Source organism: Lissotriton helveticus, chromosome 2_1 (assembly GCF_964261635.1).
Source record: "Lissotriton helveticus chromosome 2_1, aLisHel1.1, whole genome shotgun sequence".
Lineage (NCBI taxonomy): Eukaryota > Metazoa > Chordata > Amphibia > Caudata > Salamandridae > Lissotriton > Lissotriton helveticus.
Genome location: NC_136059.1, coordinates 981223059 through 981241322, shown reverse-complemented (window position 1 = coordinate 981241322; position 18264 = coordinate 981223059). Strand labels below are relative to the sequence as shown.

General features: G+C 48.6%; 1 protein-coding gene across 2 annotated transcripts in view; it reads left to right on the top strand.

Moving 5' to 3' along the window:
- The first annotated feature begins 2401 nt into the window (after positions 1–2401).
- KANK1 (KN motif and ankyrin repeat domains 1) overlaps positions 2402–18264 on the top strand; it is an 835542-nt gene continuing 819679 nt past the window's right edge. For both annotated transcript variants that reach the window (XM_078675726.1, XM_078675725.1), the window contains exon 1: positions 2402–2650. The gene's annotated coding sequence lies outside the window, so the exon portion shown is untranslated. The remainder of the gene's footprint in view (positions 2651–18264) is intronic.

The window sequence follows — 18264 nt, the reverse complement described above, 5'->3', positions numbered from 1 at the left end:
CATCACTCCCTCCCAAGACCTCTGCAACTCCCTAGCCTCATTCTTCCACAACAAAATCGCTGACATACATAACAGCTTTGGAAACCAGTCCGAAGACCAGTCCACTCCACCCACCTCCGAACCTAAACCACCCTCTAACACCCTTTGCGACTGGAACCCAATCACCACTGAAGACACCATCCGCCTGATGAACTCCATCCACTCAGGATCGCCAACCGACCCATGCCCCCACCACATTTTCAAACAAAGCAGACTCCATTATCGCACCCCATCTCCGTGACGTCATCAACTGCTCCTTCAACTCCGCTACCTTCCCGGAAAGTTGGAAACATGCCGAACTCAGCGCCCTTCTAAAAAAAACAACAGCAGACCCCACTGAACTTAAGAACTACCGCCCCATTTCCCTCCTCCCATTCCCTGCCAAAGTCATTGAGAAAGCCGCCAACAGTCAGCTCGCCGCCTTCCTCGAATCCAACAAATCCCTCGACCCCTCACAGTCCGGCTTCCGAGCCAAACACAGCACCGAAACCGCCCTCATTGCAGCAACAGACGACATTCGAACTCTACTGGACAACGGAGAAACAGCGGCCCTCATCCTACTTGACCTATCCGCAGCCTTCGACACAGTCTGTGATAGCACCCTCATACAACGCCTTAACAACGTCGGAATACAAGGAAAAGCATTGGACTGGATCATCTCATTCCTCGCTGGAAGAACCCAGAGAGTCCGCCTCCCCCCTTTTAGATCAGAGGCCACCGAAGTCATCTGCGGCGTACCACAAGGATCATCACTCAGTCCCACCCTCTTCAACATATACATGAGTCCCCTCGCATCCATCGCACGCCAACACAACCTCAACATCATCTCTTACGCAGACGACACCCAGCTGATCCTCTCCCCCACCAAAGACCCAAACACCACCAAAACCAACTTACACGAAGGAATGAAAGAAGTAGCCGAGTGGATGAAGAACAGCCATTTAAAACTGAACTCGGACAAAACGGAAGTCCTCATCTTAGGTTCATCCCCCGCGGCCTGGGACAACTCATGGTGGCCACCGGCCTTGGGAACCGCACCCAGACCTACGGACCACGCACGTAACCTGGGCTTCATCCTGGACTCCTCCCTCTCGATGACCAGACAAGTCAACACCGTCTCATCATCATGCTTCAACATCCTACGCATGCTCAAAAAAATCTTCCGCTGGATCCCCACCGAAACAAGAAAGACGGTCACCCACGCACTGGTCACAAGCCGACTGGATTACGGAAACACCCTTTACGCCGGAACCACAGCCAAACTACAGAAAAAACTCCAACACATCCAAAACGCCTCAGCCAGACTCATACTGGACATCCCCCGTCAAGCTCACATTTCCGGTCACCTGAAAGACCTCCACTGGCTCCCCGTCAACAAGAGAATAACGTTCCATCTCCTCACCCACGCACACAAAGCCCTCTACGACCTAGGACCCGAATGCCTTAACACGCGATTGTCCTTCTACACCCCCACCCGCCAACTACGATCGTCCAACCAAGCCCTTGCCGCAATCCCGCGCATCCACAGATCCACCATGGGGGGGGGAAGATCCTTCTCCTACTTAGCGGCCAAGACCTGGAATTCCCTCCCTACCCACCTCCGCCTTACACAGAACCACCTCTCCTTCAGAAAGCAACTAAAAACTTGGATATTCGATAAAATACCCCCCTCCCCCAAGCGCCTTGAGACCCTCTGGGTGAGTAGTGCGCTATATAAATTTTCGAACTTGAACTTGAACTTGTCGGGGTGTCACCAGGGCTTTAAGAGGAAGCTTTTTCAATATTATATACAAGCCATAGTTGCTGCTTATTTATCTCATGCAACTAACAACCATTGACAAAGCCAATAGTCCTGACTTGTAGGTGCCATGTTACTTGTATCATATATATATGGATGTAATGACAGAAACAGCAAAATACGCTAAGCACAAACTTTTAGCCTATGTGTTTTTAAGCCACGCCCTTATATACATTGACCACGCCCCTTTGCGAGACCACCCAGTTTTTTCATCCCACTTAAAGCCCTGACTGTAACTGGAAGTCGCTGTAACCCATGTGTTCTGCTACTGTTATAAAGCGCTCTGATGCCTTTGGGCCACGTCCGCGCTAAATTAAATTGCAAAAATAAAAATAAATAAAAAGGCTAAAGCACCCCAATTGCACCTTCTTGCACGTGGAAGATATCTGAACATTAATTTGCAGTACAAGCGTTTTGTCTCACCCTCGCAGATGTCTTCCCTCTCTCCTCAGCGCCCCTCCCACCCCCTCTAAGTCGGGAAGCATGGCCAGTGTGTACTGGGTGTACGCAGGCGCGACCAGGGAGCCCCGTGGAGGGAGGGGGAAGAGGAGGAGGATGCAAGACAAGCGTATGGGATACCTAACTGTGAGCAGCCCGCACCGGCTGCTGCCTTATCTCTGCTGCTACAAAGGGGGTCTGCCCTGCGAGACAAGGGGCTCTTCCGGAGCACGCAGCAGGGGCTGAGGGGCCCCCGCAAGCAAAGGGCGCACTTGTCCGTTCACTGATGCATCCCCGTCGGCTCTGACTGGCCGGACCTGGACTTTTAGGACTGTTTGCAGGGAGCGGGCGGGATGAACGATGGCAAGCAGGGAGGTGAGTCGGGCTCCGTGCAGGATTCCATTGCGGGGGTGCACCGTCTTAATTCAATGACGAAAAAGAGTCAAGAAATGGGATACATGTAACTAACTACACAACACCGGCCCCAGTAGGGGCAGTGTTGTGAGGGGTGGCGTGTTCAGTGTGACGTCAGAAAGGTGTGTTGAGCTATCCTGTACTCCATGCACCTTTTTGTAGGGAGGAGAATATAAACGTTTCGCCCCCTCATTGAATTAAATGCCTGTTCTGTCTTGTGGCTGCTGCTTCATGGGGGAAGGGGGGGTAGTGCTACTGCAGACTCCATTCAAATAAAAGAGGACTTACATGCTGCCCAGGAAAGTGGGGCGGACATGCAAACAAGTGCCGGCGGTTTACTTTCTTTTTTCCTCTCTTTGCAGCATCTCCAGAGGTTGGGGTGCAACAAACCTGGCACACTCATACCTGCAAACTCTTATTTGTGTGCGAGTATCTCATTTTTTTGTGTGCAATGTTTTGAATTTTTGCATCATTACTTAAAAATGCGAGTATTTCAATGTTTTAGTTATGCGAAGTCTCTTCTCCCTTCGTGATTTAAAAGGAAAACAAATCATTCTTAACACACGTTAACGACCGGCGCCACTTCAGTCGCTCCTAACTGGATTTTATTAAATGTCGACTATTGTTGCGCTCTCTTAACTTGCGCAGCCAGGTATTGAAAGGTTGGTATGTGGTTGCTGCTGCCGCTTGCTTTTTTTTTCTTTTCACTTTCATGGAACTTGTCGGCGCTGGCAGTGGGGGAGAAGTAATCTTAGCTCCCCCTAAATCCCTTTTGCAAAGCCCCTCCTCTCCTGAGCACCTCAGAAGGGGGTGAGTGAGGCCTTTTGTTCCTTCAACATCAAAAGCACAAGGGGGAGGGATGAAGGGAAGGCGCCCTTGAGTCACAGATCTGGCCTTGTCAACCGCCTGTTCCAAGCTATCTTTTAATGACTTGTTTCTAGAATGTTATTCCATGTGCATTTTTTGTAAGGTCCCCCGGACTCGCAACAGGCTCTAGATTACAAAGTAATTAATCAACTTTATTTCTCTAAAATGTGATCCTGCCAATCACAAACGGTAAGGTGCGTCAGCATGTTCACGCCAACAGCTTCCATCTAACTTTGACACGTGTGAGATCGACTTTGTTCATGCTGAGCGATCTTTTTTTCCCGGTCTTGCTTTGATGACCTTGTCGACTCTCTAAATGGGGTGTAATTTTAAGGCTGCTAGCACCCTTTATGTTGAGGTCAGTTTATTTAAATTGGGGAAGCCGCACCGAGCTGACGCTTGTGAAACTGGCACCTGTCAAACAAAAATAAATGTGCGTTTGCCAGTTGTCCTAGGAGTAACCTTAGGTCACGAGTAATGTTAGCCATCTCTGTTGTGTTAGATTTTTAAACCTATTTTCGCAGCCCTTCTAGCCTACACCGTGTACCTTTTTAGAGTTTTGGAGGCAAGATTGGGTTAATCTTGATTTCTGGGTTAAAAAGTTATGCGTTTAGTCATGTGCATAGTTAAATGTGGTCTTCTCTAGATGCTGCTCGCTGGTAAATCCAGCCTCGTGCTACCGGTTTTCTGCATGAGCAAAAAAATGCAGTTGATGATTAGGAAGGAGTACTAAACAGCTTTACAGGGATAATTGACAGTAATTGGTAATCAAAGCAGAAAAGCTAAGGATTGACCGGGAATGGACCGTAAATCACCCTCTTGCCTCTTGGCCCGAGGGGTGGACGTCCCTGTGTGGCAGGTTTTGAGACAGATGTTAAAGTATGTGAAAAAGTCAATGCCTCTTGTTACAAATGAAAAGCATAACCCACTTTGCTTTGCATTCTGGGATGAGAGGTTCTGTATTTATTATGGTACAAGGCTACAAGCACCAGAAGGCAAAACATGAAAATAGGAACGTATAAACCTTAATCAAGGCCACTGGAATTATGCTGTAGGGTAGGGCCAAATTATGCACCAGGGCTGAGTAAATTATGCGGCAAGAAAAGGCATATTATGCAGCACATTTTGGGATAGTATTATGACATTATTTTGTCATTTTTAAAGTTAAGACTGTCTGGGCATAGGTTGCACCTCATTAGTCAGTTTAACACCCAAACACAGCAATAAGCTACAGAAATGTGACTAGTCAACTTTTGCAAAGGACCTTCCACTGTGCAGCAACACTGATGCTGCGTTTTTAGTAACTTTTGACCTGTTTGAGCTAGGAACAAACTTTTGTTGTTGTTAAATCTGCAGATTATGCAATAGATGATGGATTATGTGGCAAATGTAGTACATTTTTAATTATGCAAAAATCACCACGATCGCACAATCTCATAATTTTAGTGGGCCTTGCCTTAATGTGCATTTCCACTGGGAATACAAAAAAGACATCCAGGGCCCCTTCTGCCAACCTCTAAAATGTAGATGAAAACATCCCCTCTCCTCGCCCTGTGATGAGACCCAGGGCGTGCTTGGCCTTACCTGGTGGGTTCCAGGGACACAGAATTACTCCTCTTTAAAACCTGCCATGCTGCGTCAATGAGGTGAGGCAATGCAGCAGGGGAATGTTTAAAGAATTCAGCTCCAGTCCCTAAGAAGAAGAGGGCTGGGGGAAATGTGAACATACACTACGCGGTTATTAATGTGCGCTTTCACCTGGATTTTTCTAAAAAACTGGGACCTGTATGTATTAACAGTAAAAGTGTCGGGACACCGGGATAGACTTTGAACAAAGTCTGGTCACCCTATGCAAATATGACCTGAACCCACTGCGTTTATTATTTTTATTAAACATACTGAACACATTTGTTCATGAGTCCTGCTAAAAAATAGATAGCGCCACCATGTAGTAAACTGTCATAAATAAGTGACAGTGTTTACACATAGTTATGCGGCTTGCTCGGAATCAAATTAAGCACTGGTTATGATGTAGCTGCCTCATGCTTTCTTTGATATTGTTCCAGTGGTAAGTTGGCTTTGAAGTGTTTTTTAGTCCTGTACCCTCATTTTGAACTTGTCTGTATTATAGGGCAATAAAAGCAACCTGGGATTTACTGTTACGGCATGGTCACTGTTTAACCTCTGTCAGTTTTACTTCTTGATTCACAATTTCTCAATCCAGATTAGAGAATAATGTGAGGTGTCTCTTTTGCTAAACAGTACAAAAGTGTGGTAATTTCCTTTCTCACTTATTTTTTCCTGTGCAAATCCCTTCAGACTGTACGTGGAGGCATTTGTGCAGGGGAAAAAAAACACCAGTCCATGTGTGATTTGTACCTGATTTTGGACTTGCCGCGGCATTCAGAATGAGTTTGCAAGGCTTTAGCCATGGCATTTGCATTTGAATCTCTTTTTATTTCCACTTCTGATGTATGTCATACAAAAGAATGGGTGAGTAATGTTGCTTACACATCTCTCACATTTACTAGGTTGTAACCAAATTCTTTTCCCTCATACAAGGTCCACTAGAAATCAAGTCACCTATAGCCCCAATACCTCAATGTGCATTAAAAAAAATTGTGAACTCATGGTTTGCCCTTCGACCTGGTCCCCCTGGCACCTTTGACCTTTCTGGGCCCACTAAGGGTCCTAACCCAGAGCACAAATGGACAATATCTTATGCGAATCCCTGCTCTCTTTACTAGTGCCGGCGGCTCGTTCACCCAAGAGCAGTCCTACCTGGGGTACCCCCGCCACCCGCAATAGAGCTAGCCAGGGCAACCGGGCCATTTCTTGTTCCCCCCCCCCCCCCCCCCCCGGTGCAGACTGCCTCTTCCGACCACCCCGAAGGGCCTCTGTCCTCTAGCACAAGTGCACAAGCGTGGAAGGGCAGTTAAGAGACGCAAAAGCAACTAACTCAACCTCCCAAAAAATTGCAGTTTCTTTACTGATTGCTGCAAACACCCCCTTTTAGGTCCACGTGACACTGGTGTTCTGCTCCTTTATCCTCTGAGATGCCAAAGGGACCTGAAGTGTCCCTGCCAACCATGAATTCACCACACCCTGATATGAAAACTGGCTTAACATAACAGTTGTCCTGCAACAGAAAACATAATTAAAGGCAACACAAATAAGACATTGCATATTAGCAGTTGAGAACTAACAACATGAGAAGTAACCGAGCTTGACAAATCTACACCCAATCAACTCTATTCAACTAAGGAATGGGTGGGTGGTGAAAACAAAAATTCCCACTGCCCGCAGCGGCTTATGGTGACTGGAGGTAGTGCTCATGGCAAGGGAGGTCAGGAACAAAGAGTTCGAGCCCTACCTCGCTACACCTTTTAATTGCACCACCACCACCTCCAGCCTCAGCAAGATCACCTCACAGCGCCAGACCCCCGCCGTGGAAGGTGTTGGCCCAGCGTAAGGCCATCCTCTGCTAGCTTGCTATTTTGCCTCACTTTCCAACCTGCTATGCCTTCCATAATGTTGGCACGTCTCATGTTAGGGGAGAGCTTCTGGACATATGGAAAGGACACGTCTGACCTCTGACTCAATCCCTTCGTCTCAAAATCTTTAAAACCATTCCAAAAGAGAGCCTGAGACCCAGTTTGGTTAGAGAAATCAAATCTCAGGCTGTACATAGTACATAATAATAACTTGCAAAACTGCATATTCGTACACATCACTCACATTTACCAGATTGTCAGGCCATCGTCTGCTGGCCTGCCTTCTTGCCCCACTGTGCTCTCCATAAAGTCAGCTTTCCCCATGTTGGGGAAGAGCCTTTGGGCAGAATGGGTACATCTTGTTGCTTATTGCTTTAAAGAAACAGGAGTCAAACCCACCCCATTCAGGACGTCCACTACTATGGTACATCTACTGACGCATGAGAAACTGTTTCATAAGAACGCCTTCATGCACTTCAAAGTAGAATGCACATGAGTGATGGGGATTGAAAATTAGTCTTAGCATTACATTCCACAGAAAAAAGCAATGGGAAAGCCCTTGTGTCAAAACATGTAAACATAGGAATTCACAAATGCTGTTTACATGTTGCATGCACAAATGCTGTTTATCACATTAAAGTCAGTCATATTTGCTTTGCAATGCGGGGGGGGGGATAAAAGTAGAGCGCATATGTGAAATAACAAATTGTGATAAACACTGCGAGAATAGAGTGTACTTTTCTGATTTAAGATAGTCACCCATGCATTTCAGTTGAAGCACTTAATGGAAGGCGGCATGGTACAACAAACAATCAGTAGCATGCACCAAACAGCCACTGGCATCAAGTGACAGAGTTTATGTGGATGGAGACAATACCCACTCTGCCTATATCTCATAGAACTGGTAACAGTAGGTATGATAGATGTGTTGTCAGGCCAGACCTAAAAACAGGGATTGAGACTTGAAGATGCTTGTTGTCACCTTTCACCAAGGTAACAGTTACCAAGACAACAAATTGGTCGCGTTCTTGATGATTGAACAAATGAGAGCCCACCTTGTTCGGGGTGAGCAGTGATAGGAGGTGGGCACTCTAGGATCCCTACCCCTATCCCTCTTCCACTCTGGACACCATTTGGCCATCTGGGCAGGAGGATGCATCATATGGGTGCCCATACTGCTAGCTTCGTGCCTCTTGCTCTTGCATGAGGTATAATCAGATCCCCATAGAATATGCCACCTTTGTGTGACTTCACAAGAAGGTGGCATAATTGCACCGACTGGTATTACTGAGGCGAGGGAACAATATATTTAGGTTGGTGCCATCTTGGCACGGTCTCCTCCTTCCCATGTTTCTGGCACCATGCTAAATCATGCCAGATCAGCAGACTGTTCAAGCAGATTTTGTTCGGACCATTAAAGTTTGGGTTGGACTGAGGTTGGCAGACGACATTAAACTTTTATAGTAAGTTTAACACTGGGCTGAGGTGAAGGTCAACGGTGTGGGCAGCAGTACAGGGACAGGGCTGTAGCTCCTCATTTCACAGCAAGGAAGAGACCCTATAGGACCTGGTGGTGGGTTGGAGCAGGACCATGACAGATGTCCGGTAGGGCAGAGGTCCAGGATCACCCCTTAGGAAGCAGGCGTTTTTAGGTCTCGCTATAGCTATCGTGTAAGCGATGCTTTACGAGAATTAAGTAAGGGGCTTTTAAAAATGCTCCCAAAGGCTGCAGGCGGATCGTGTACAGTGCATGTGCGCCGGGCGCGTGCAACATTTGTCAGCCTGCAGCCTTTGGGAACCTTGCCCCCCATTCATCCCCCTCTCTCGTCTCTTTCCCACTTCCATATCTTCCCTTTAACACTCTCACGCTATCTATCTATCTATCTATTGGACTCCCTCACTCTATCTATCGCCCTCACTCTATCTGTCTATCGCCCTCACTCTATCTGTCTATCGCCCTCACTCTGTCTGTCTATCGCCCTCACTCTGTCTGTCTATCGCCCTCACTCTGTCTGTCTATCGCCCTCACTCTGTCTGTCTATCGCCCTCACTCTGTCTGTCTATCGCCCTCACTCTGTCTGTCTATCGCCCTCACTCTATCTGTCTATCGCCTCCCTCTATTGCCCTCACTCTATCGCCCTCACTCTGTCTATCTATCTATCGCCCTCACTCTATCGCCCTCACTCTGTCTATCTATCACATCACCACAGCATCACTCAGGGGCACCACAACATCACTATGCGCTACCACAGCATCACTTGTCGCCACCACAGCATCAATCTGTGCAACCATTCAACAACAACTGGTTCAAACATGTTCTCTCAATGTTTCAAGCTTTATTACAAATGTCACAAAAAGATGTTAATATTTCCCTTCTGTTCTTGGATTTTCGTCACAATAAAGTACACTGAACATAATCTTCACAAAAGTTATTTACAAAAGTTTATGCTATTGCCATTATAAATTACAATAACTTTTATTTAACCCCTTCGATGCTCATGACGGAACGGTTCCGTCATGAGCATCGGTTGAGCTGTGCTCATGACGGAACCGTTCCGTCATGAGCCCATAGGCTCATTAGAACCTTCAGCACAGCGCGAAAATTCGCGCCGCGCTGAAGGGGTTAATGATTAATTATTAAAAAAATTAAAAGCCATTGTTATTTGTAATATCACTACATCTAATTCACGTAAATACAACACATATTGCATTACTAATGCTATAGGTGTCACATTTGCGAAAGTTAAAACTATTGGCATTGTAAATGACAAAGCTATTAATTTCGCTATTTTCAAAACCAACAAATAAATAAAAAAAAATTGTCATTTACAATACCAATAGCTCAAACTTTCCTAATGCGAGACCTATTGCATTGCAAATGCTTGTTTTTCACCTTAATGGATGGATGGATGGAATGAGTACCTGAATGCTGAGTGGGTGAATATGCATAATTCACAAAAAGTACGTTCGCAGAAAACTCGTACCAACCGAACTATTAATAGGTCTTGAACTCATAATTCGAAATGTGAAATGCTGTGTTAAGGATATGGAGAGACCTTTCTTCAGGACAAGAACCCTCACTCACCCGAGGGTGACATGCTTCATCATAGGGCTCGATCCTCACACCGGGGGCCGCAAGGTCCCAATTGTGGGCTTCAACTCTCCTAACATAGGAAGAGAAGCTGAGTTTTTTTTTTTTTTTGTAGAGGGGGCCGCGATATTAGGTGGGTGAGGGGCAGAGTGTAAACAAAGAATATGCTACGTGAGAACGTTAAAACGGTCTCCAGGGGACCCTATAACTTTATTGTGCGGTGTCCTGGGACAGGATTAAAAACAGAGGACTAGGGGTTACCAGCAAATATGCCCATGTTAAAGCTCAACACGTTTCTGCCCTTCTTCGACCCCAAACTGGGTTCATGGGCATTCTTCAGGACCAGAAAACAAACTAGTCACTCTGCTTATAGACCATGTAATAGAAAAAACGTGTTGTAAACAAGAACAGACATTTATACTGGCCAGTAACGATTTGTAGTCAGTCTGTCTGACTAGTGAAGAGTTTACCGTCTCATCTGCTCAAAGGCATTATCCCAAGGGTACCCCACTTGAAACTCGGCTGACAAACAGTTCGAGTCCTCCCTTTAGAGGTCCTGACAAGAGGAATATGTAACCAGAAAGCCTGGTCACCATTACATATGTCAATGTCAAGCGTAGGAATGATTTTGTTGATATTCAGATTGTATTTAGAAACTATCAAGTTATTGATTGGTCTGGACAATCTGAAATGTTTTGCTTTTGTTGTTTTTTGAATAAACATAATCCACGTGGTACATGCTCCCATATAAAGCGTCGGGTTTTTATCATTTACTCAGTTGAGTTGGAGACGGGATCTGATGTCGGTGCCCCCTTGTTATGTCAAATATAGTTGATTGTGTGACTAATATCTCAGGAAATGTTTTTACTGCATCTCTGTGTGTGAAATGTTTAGTATATTACTGATTTAGAAACATGAGCATCCTACTAAATTGTAATGCTGATAATCCTTTAGATTGATAGAAGTTAGATTAGGTCGAAAGGTCAACCTTTATTCAGGGTATATTCGTTTTTTGTTACTGTGTTATTTTTCCTTCAATTATTGCTGTTTCTGGTGACTGGAACAGTGATACATCTTCTACTGTGTGTCTGTAGCCAGCATTTATGTGGGATATTGGTTTACACTGTTTCATTGAATTTGTTGATTAGAGTTGTCAGCAGTGCACACACTCTACATACATGGTTACACCCACTCACTACATGAATAAGGATTATAAGGATTATAATAATAACACCAATTTGACCATTACTTGTAATAGGAATGTGTGTATTAACTCATAACAAGTTAGGTTGTCCATTCGAACAGTGATTACACGGATCTGTATTTTATACGGCTGTTTTAACTAAGCTCTTAACTGTTGACTCAGGTTGTTGGCTCAAGAAACAAACATTGACATGAGATTAAATGATTATTTCTTTTTTGTTTTGTTCCTATTGTGGTGGTGGATGATTGTTTGGATGAACCGACACAATGTTCAGATAACCAGGTTAGTTATTACATACGCCATTCAATGTGTACAAAGAACAGTGTCACTTTAATGTGGATCACATTAAAACCAAAAACCTAGCACAGTGGGTCTGGTTTTGTTTACCAGTAGTCCAAGCTTTTCAAATGGCACCAAACAAGAGGTCTACCACGTCCTACCATTGATGGGATTTGTCAGCAGCTGCCTCTTACTGTTCCTCAGAAGGTGAATTGTCTGCTTCTGGTAATCTGATGTACTAGGACACATTTTGGTGAAGCTTCATTCAGTTTTATTTAGATGGGGCGATGGGTAAGGTAGCTTAGCTGACGTGATTCAGCTGTGTGCAGCAGTCAATCAATCGATCAATCAATCATAGCATTTGTATAGCGCGCTACTCACCCGGAGGGGTCTCAAGGCGCTGCTACTGCTCGAAGAGCCAGGTCTTGAGTTGCTTCCTGAAGGAAAGGTGGTCCTGGGTCAGTCGGAGGTGGATGGGGAGGGAGTTCCATGTCTTGGCTACCAGGTAGGAGAAGGATCTTCCTCCGGTGGTGGCTCTGCGGGTGCGTGGAACGGCGGCGAGGGCGAGGCTGGTGGAACGTAGCTGGCGGGTGGGAGTGTAGAAGGTCAGGCGGCTGTTGAGGTACCTGGGTCCCAGGTCGTGGAGGGCCTTGTGTGCGTGGGTGAGGAGTCTGAACGTGATCCTCTTGCTGACGGGGAGCCAGTGCAGGTCTCTCAGGTGTCCGGAGATGTGGCTGTGTCGGGGGATGTCCAGGATGAGTCGTGCGGAGGCATTCTGGATGTGTTGGAGTCTTTTCTGAAGTTTGGCTGTGGTTCCGGTGTAGAGGGTGTTTCCGTAGTCCAGTCGGCTGGTGACGAATGCCTGGGTGACCGTCTTCCTGGTTTCGGTGGGGATCCACCGAAAGATATTTCGGAGCATACGCAGGGTGTTGAAGCACGCTGACGAGACGGCGTTGACTTGTCTGGTCATCGAGAGGGAGGAGTCCAGGATGAAGCCCAGGTTGTGTGCGTGGTCCGTTGGCTTGGGAGCGGTGCCCAGGGCAGGGGGCCACCAGGAGTCGTCCCAGGCAGAGGGCGATGATCCCAGGATGAGAACTTCCGTCTTGTCTGTGTTCAGTTTCAGGCGGCTGTTCTTCATCCACTCGGCGACGTCTTTCATCCCTTCGTGTAGGCTGGTTCTGGCGGTTGCGGGGTTGTTTGGGAGGAAGAAGATCAGCTGGGTGTCGTCGGCGTAGGAGATGATGTTGAGGTTGTGTTGGCGTGCGATGGCTGCGAGGGGGCTCATGTAGACATTGAAGAGGGTGGGGCTGAGTGATGATCCTTGTGGTACGCCGCAGATGACTTCGGAGGCCTTGGATCTGAACGGGGGAAGGCGGACTCTCTACGTTCTTCCGGAGAGGTACGAGATGATCCATTCCAGTGCCTTCTCTTGGATTCCGATGTTGCTGAGACGCTGTACTAGGGTGCGGTGGCTGACAGTGTCGAACGCTGCGGAGAGGTCCTGGAGGATGAGGGACGCAGATTCCCCGTTGTCGAGCAGGGATCTGATGTCTGTGGCTGCGATGATGGCGGTCTCGGTGCTGTGGTTGGCTTGGAAGCCGGACTGCGCGTGGTCGAGGGATCCGTTCGTCTTGAGGAAGGCGGCAAGCTGTCTGTTGACGGTCTTCTCGATGACCTTGGCAGGAAAAGGGAGGAGCGAGATGGGCCGAATGTTCTTGAGGTCGATGGGGTCCGCCGTTGAATTCTTCAGGAGGGCGCGGAGCTCAGCGTGCTTCCAGCTCTCCGGGAAGGTGGAGGTGTTGATGATGTCCCGGAGTTGGGGTGCGATGATGGAGTCGGCTTTGTTGAAGACGTGGTGGGGCAGGGGTCGGTTGGTGATCCGGAGTGGATGGTGTTCATCACGCGGGTGGTGTCTTCGCTGCTGAACGGTGTCCAGGCGCGGAGGGTGGTGGTGGGGGGCGTTGGTTCGGTGGTTGGGTGCGTGGTCTGTGCTCCGAAGCTGTTGTGTATGTCGGCGATCTTGCTGTGAAAGAACGAGGCGAGTGAGTCGCAGAGGTCTTGCGAGGGGGTGATGTCGTTGTTTCCGGCGCTGGGGTTGGAGAGCTCTTTGACGATGCTGAAGAGTTCCTTGCTGTTGTGGGCGTTGTTGTCCAGTCGTTTGTTGAATGCTGTCTTCTTGGTGGTGCGGATCAGCTGGTGGTGTTTGCGGGTGGCGTGCTTGAGGGCAGTTATGTTGTCTGTGGTCTGGTTGTTGCTCCAGGCTTTCTCGAGGGTACAGCAGTTCTTCTTGGAGTTCTTGAGTTCGTCGGTGAACCAGGAGGCTTTCTTGCTGCCGGGTCTGCTGGGAGGGGTCTTCAGTGGTGCGAGGTCGTCGGCGCAGGTGGTCAGCCACTGTGTTAGGTGGCTGGCTGCTTCGTTGGGGTCCGTTGTGCTGGCAGGAGGGTTCTGGCTGAGGGAGGTGGTGAGCTGCTCGGCGGTGATCTTGCTCCGGCAAGGAACCTGTTGCGGGTGGTGGTGGGTCGTGGTTCTTCTGAAGCTGAAGTGGACGCAGCTGTGGTCCGTCCAATGAAGTCCGGTGGAGTGGCTGAAGGAGATGTGCTTGCTGGAGGTGAAGACGGGGTCAAGCGTGTGGCCGGCGTAGTGGGTGGGGGTGTTCACCAGTTGCTTGAGTCCGAGTTTGGCAAGGTTATCCAGCAGGGTGGTGGTGTTGGTGTCGTTGTTGTTCTCCAGGTGGAAGTTGAAGTCCCCTAGGTGGATGTAGTCAGCGGAGAGGGGAGGGCGTGCGGGCTGATGAAGTCTGTGATGTCTTCGCTGAATCGTGTGCGTGGTCCCGGGGGTCTGTAGATGAGGGTGCCTCTGAGGGTCGTCTTGGGGTCGGTGTGTATCTGGAAGTGGAGGTGTTCGGCGGCGGTGAGGGTGTCGTCGGAGTTGGTCGTGATGCGGATGGTGTTCTTGTGCACGATGGCGATGCCTCCTCCGGTCTGGTTGACGCGTCCCTCCTGGTGATCTTGTACCCGTCCGGAATGACGATGTCTGGGGCTGAGGAGGCGTTCATCCAGGTTTCCGTGAGGAAGGCGACGTCTGGTGAAGTAGTGTCGAGGATGTTCCAGAGTTCCACGGCGTGTCTGTGGACGGAGCGGGTGTTGAGCAAGATGCACTTGAGGTGGTTGTTGTTGGTGCTCGGCTTGGCAGGTGCGGTTCAGGTTCGGAGGCAGGTGAACTTGCAGGCTTTGCAGGTGAAGGGTCCGTGGGTGCGTTTCGGGGTGGCTTGGTAGCAGGCGGGATTCCGGCGGGCATTGAGTGCGTTGAGGGTGGCGGCGTCGTAGGTCCGTCGGGTGGTCTTGCATCGGCGGGGGCCAGGGGTCCTGGCGCGGGCCAGGCGCGGACGGGCGTAGACGGCTTGACTTTTGCGCGCCATCGGCGCGCCCACGCGTGGGCGTCATAAGTAAGGAGCCGCTGGGTGGCGGGAGCGGGGCGGCGAATGGGCTGGAGGGGGGCGGGGCCGCAGGGAGGCAGCGGCGGGAAAGTAGGCGGCTCAGCGGCAGCTGGGGCGTCCGGCGACTGGAGCGGCAAAAGCGAGGCAGGAGCGGCAAAATGTCAGGCAGGAAGCAGCGATGTGTGGGGGCGACCTCGCCTGGTTACAGGCTCAGCGGTCGCTCCCTGCACCACTACGCGGTCCCCTTAAGTAAGGAGCCGGGAGGGAGGAGCAGCTGGGTGGCGGGGCGGCGAATGGGCTGGAGGGGGGCGGGGCCGCAGGGAGGCAACGACGGGAAAGTAGGCGGCTCAGCGGCGGCTGGGGCGTCCGGCGACTGGAGCGGCAAAAGCGAGGCAGGAGTGGCAAAAAGTCAGGCAGGAAGCAGCGGTGTGTGGGGGCGACCTCGCCTGGTTACAGCAGGAAAGCAACACAAAGATATTCCGTTTGTCTAAACAGCTGTATTGTATGCTATTGTTGATTTTAAACCAGAGTTTCCAAAACTTTAAGGAGCTGATGATTCAGCATGGTCTTGCATGTTTCTCTGTAGTAAACTGCCTGCTTCAGGACATGGATACACAGTGGTAACCCTCGGGCGGAGTTAAGTCTGGCACTCGTGACTTCCATAATTACCATCCATGCTATTAGTATCGGCTGCTCCGAGGTCCAGGTGGTGAGGTCAGGGGGGGGGGGCAAAAAAAGAAAAAAATACCTACCTGAAAACGGATGGTCGCTCCCTCTCCTCCGTCTCCTTCTTCCTGCCTCCGGTCCAGCAGCAGGAAGCACCCGAGCTCCCAGGCTCCCCAGAGTCTATCCCAAAGCTGCAATGCAGTGTAGTAATTGGTCTGAGCGCCGTAGATCAGCGCTAAGACGGGTAATGGGAGGCTGGACATTATAGCCTGGTGGGGAACATGCAAAGTGCACTTGTCTATTTGGCCGGCCCAAAAGGGCCGGCCAAGCAGTCCTGCGACCTTAGGGGGTGCAAACCACTTCTCTACCTGCTCCGCCAAGCCCCGCCCAGTAGCTACTGACTGCAATAGGAAAACTAAAATAATGATAACGATGCATTATCATTTTATTTATATTTTGGGGCGACGCTCCTCCGCCGCTTTAGTGGTGGATCCGCCACTGCATGCTATACATTTACATCCAGTGAATTGAGGAATAGAGCCTGTCATTTGCTGATTTGTTACTGTTTTCAATATAAACTTGAATTGAATGAGACCATTCTTTAGCACCTTCTATGAAATATAATTCTATCAGACCTGTGCTCCTCAGAACCTAAACACACAATCAAAAGTTTTATGCAAGATGAATTTTTATCAAAGTCTTGCATTATTTGAAGTATCTTGTTATGCAGCACAGGGATGTGGTGGGTGTGGATATTTTCAACACCATCATTACTCACTCGTCAAAATTCTTTGAAAGGCTATCCAACAAGGAGAGGCATACCTGGTTTCCAGGAATGCAACCTTGAAAAAGAAGCTGTAATAAAAGGATTTTCTGCTCTTTGGTCTGGATACACAGTGCAAACTGAATGCTAAGTGGAAGTGAGTGGTCCTGTACTAACTGTGCCTGTGGTGAAGTAAAACAAACTTTGTGATTGAATCCGATAGTACAAACATTGTTTTAGTGCACGCGCAATTTAGAAGTATAAACATCTGCAGTTGCATACAAAACTGTTAACAAAACCAAATTTCACACAATAACATACAACTGCATCTTCTCCACCGGCTCCTCAGTTAACAGACATTTGTTTGAAAAGAGAAGGGGTTTGGTAGAGGAATGTATGGCGTTAGCACAACTCAGACTGTTAAATAAGAACCCAACCAACGTTGGCGGCACCATGTCTTGTAGTTCCTACTAATCCGTAGTATCTGCGCGTTTGACAACATAATCTTTGGGTGAGGTGCTAGACTGATTCCGAGCACCCCTGCAAGATATGTTGGCCTAGAGACAAGCTGTCTCACAGTGCCATCATAAGCCCCCTAACCTTACCAGGGAGCGAATGGTTTCTGGCAACCACTGAACATGACAACCCTGACCCTCTCAGAGATTGTGAAACCAAGTCAGGAGCTTTCGCTCTGTCACTAATGCTCCGAGAAATATAGAGAATACACGGTTGGACGTTTTAAATATATTTATTGAACCAACGTTATTCTTGTACAGAATACATGTGCTACGATAGTCAGTAGACCGAAGCAGATGAAAGTGATTACAAGCACTAAAAGAGTAAAAAGTAGACACAGTTCTACCATGGTGCTACAACAGTGTATATATATAAAGGCAAATGATACAAGGCAATAATCAGGTGTACTCCTACTATGCAAAACCTACTCTGAGTGTACCTAGACTGTGAGTTGGTGTGAAGCCAAGAATCCCCCCCAAGGGACAATCCAACCCCATTACCTGGCGGGAAAGAATGTAGGATGCCCGTCTTGGTCAAGAACTGGACACCCTCCCACGGAGATGTCATACCGTTGTGTGGTGAAGCCTCAGCATGCAAGGAACCTCTGTGTCCGCTGAAGTGCCTCCTCTGCTAATCTTTTGGGATGCTCTTTATCCTGTGTGGAGCAGCGTGTGTCCTCGTGGCTGCTTCCCTCGTGTGTATGCAAAGGTTCCAGTTTTGTTTTTCCGGCATCGCGTGCACGGACGGCTCCTCCATTAGGGCAGAGGAGCATCACCCCACTGCTTTCTCGCAGTGCGACAAGCAAAAACATATAATGGTATTTTAAATTCCATTTTATGTTTCTGCTTCTTGCACTGCGAGAAAGCAGAAGGCAGGGTATGCCTGGTTGGGGGTGGGTGTGTCGGGAGGAGTGGCTTGCCCACTGTTGTGGGCTTTGACTGTTTGGTAGACTCTCTGGGGCCAGCCAAACCAGTCAGGCGCACTCTACATTTTCTGTATGTAAGCTACTTGCAACCTACATAGAGAAAATGGCCTCCCTAGAGGCGCCCAGCTGGGCGATGTCCTCACCAATCACAATGCTGCCATTTTAGCATGTGATTGGCTTAGGGGAGAGGAGGGAAGATGCCTGTTCCTGAGAAGCAGCAGGAAAATGGCAAAGGCGGGACCCGGCCACGAGCGGAGGAGGCGCGGAACCTGGTCAGGTATTTTTATTTTTTTAAAACCCCATCACTAGTCATGTGAGCCACGACTGATCACGT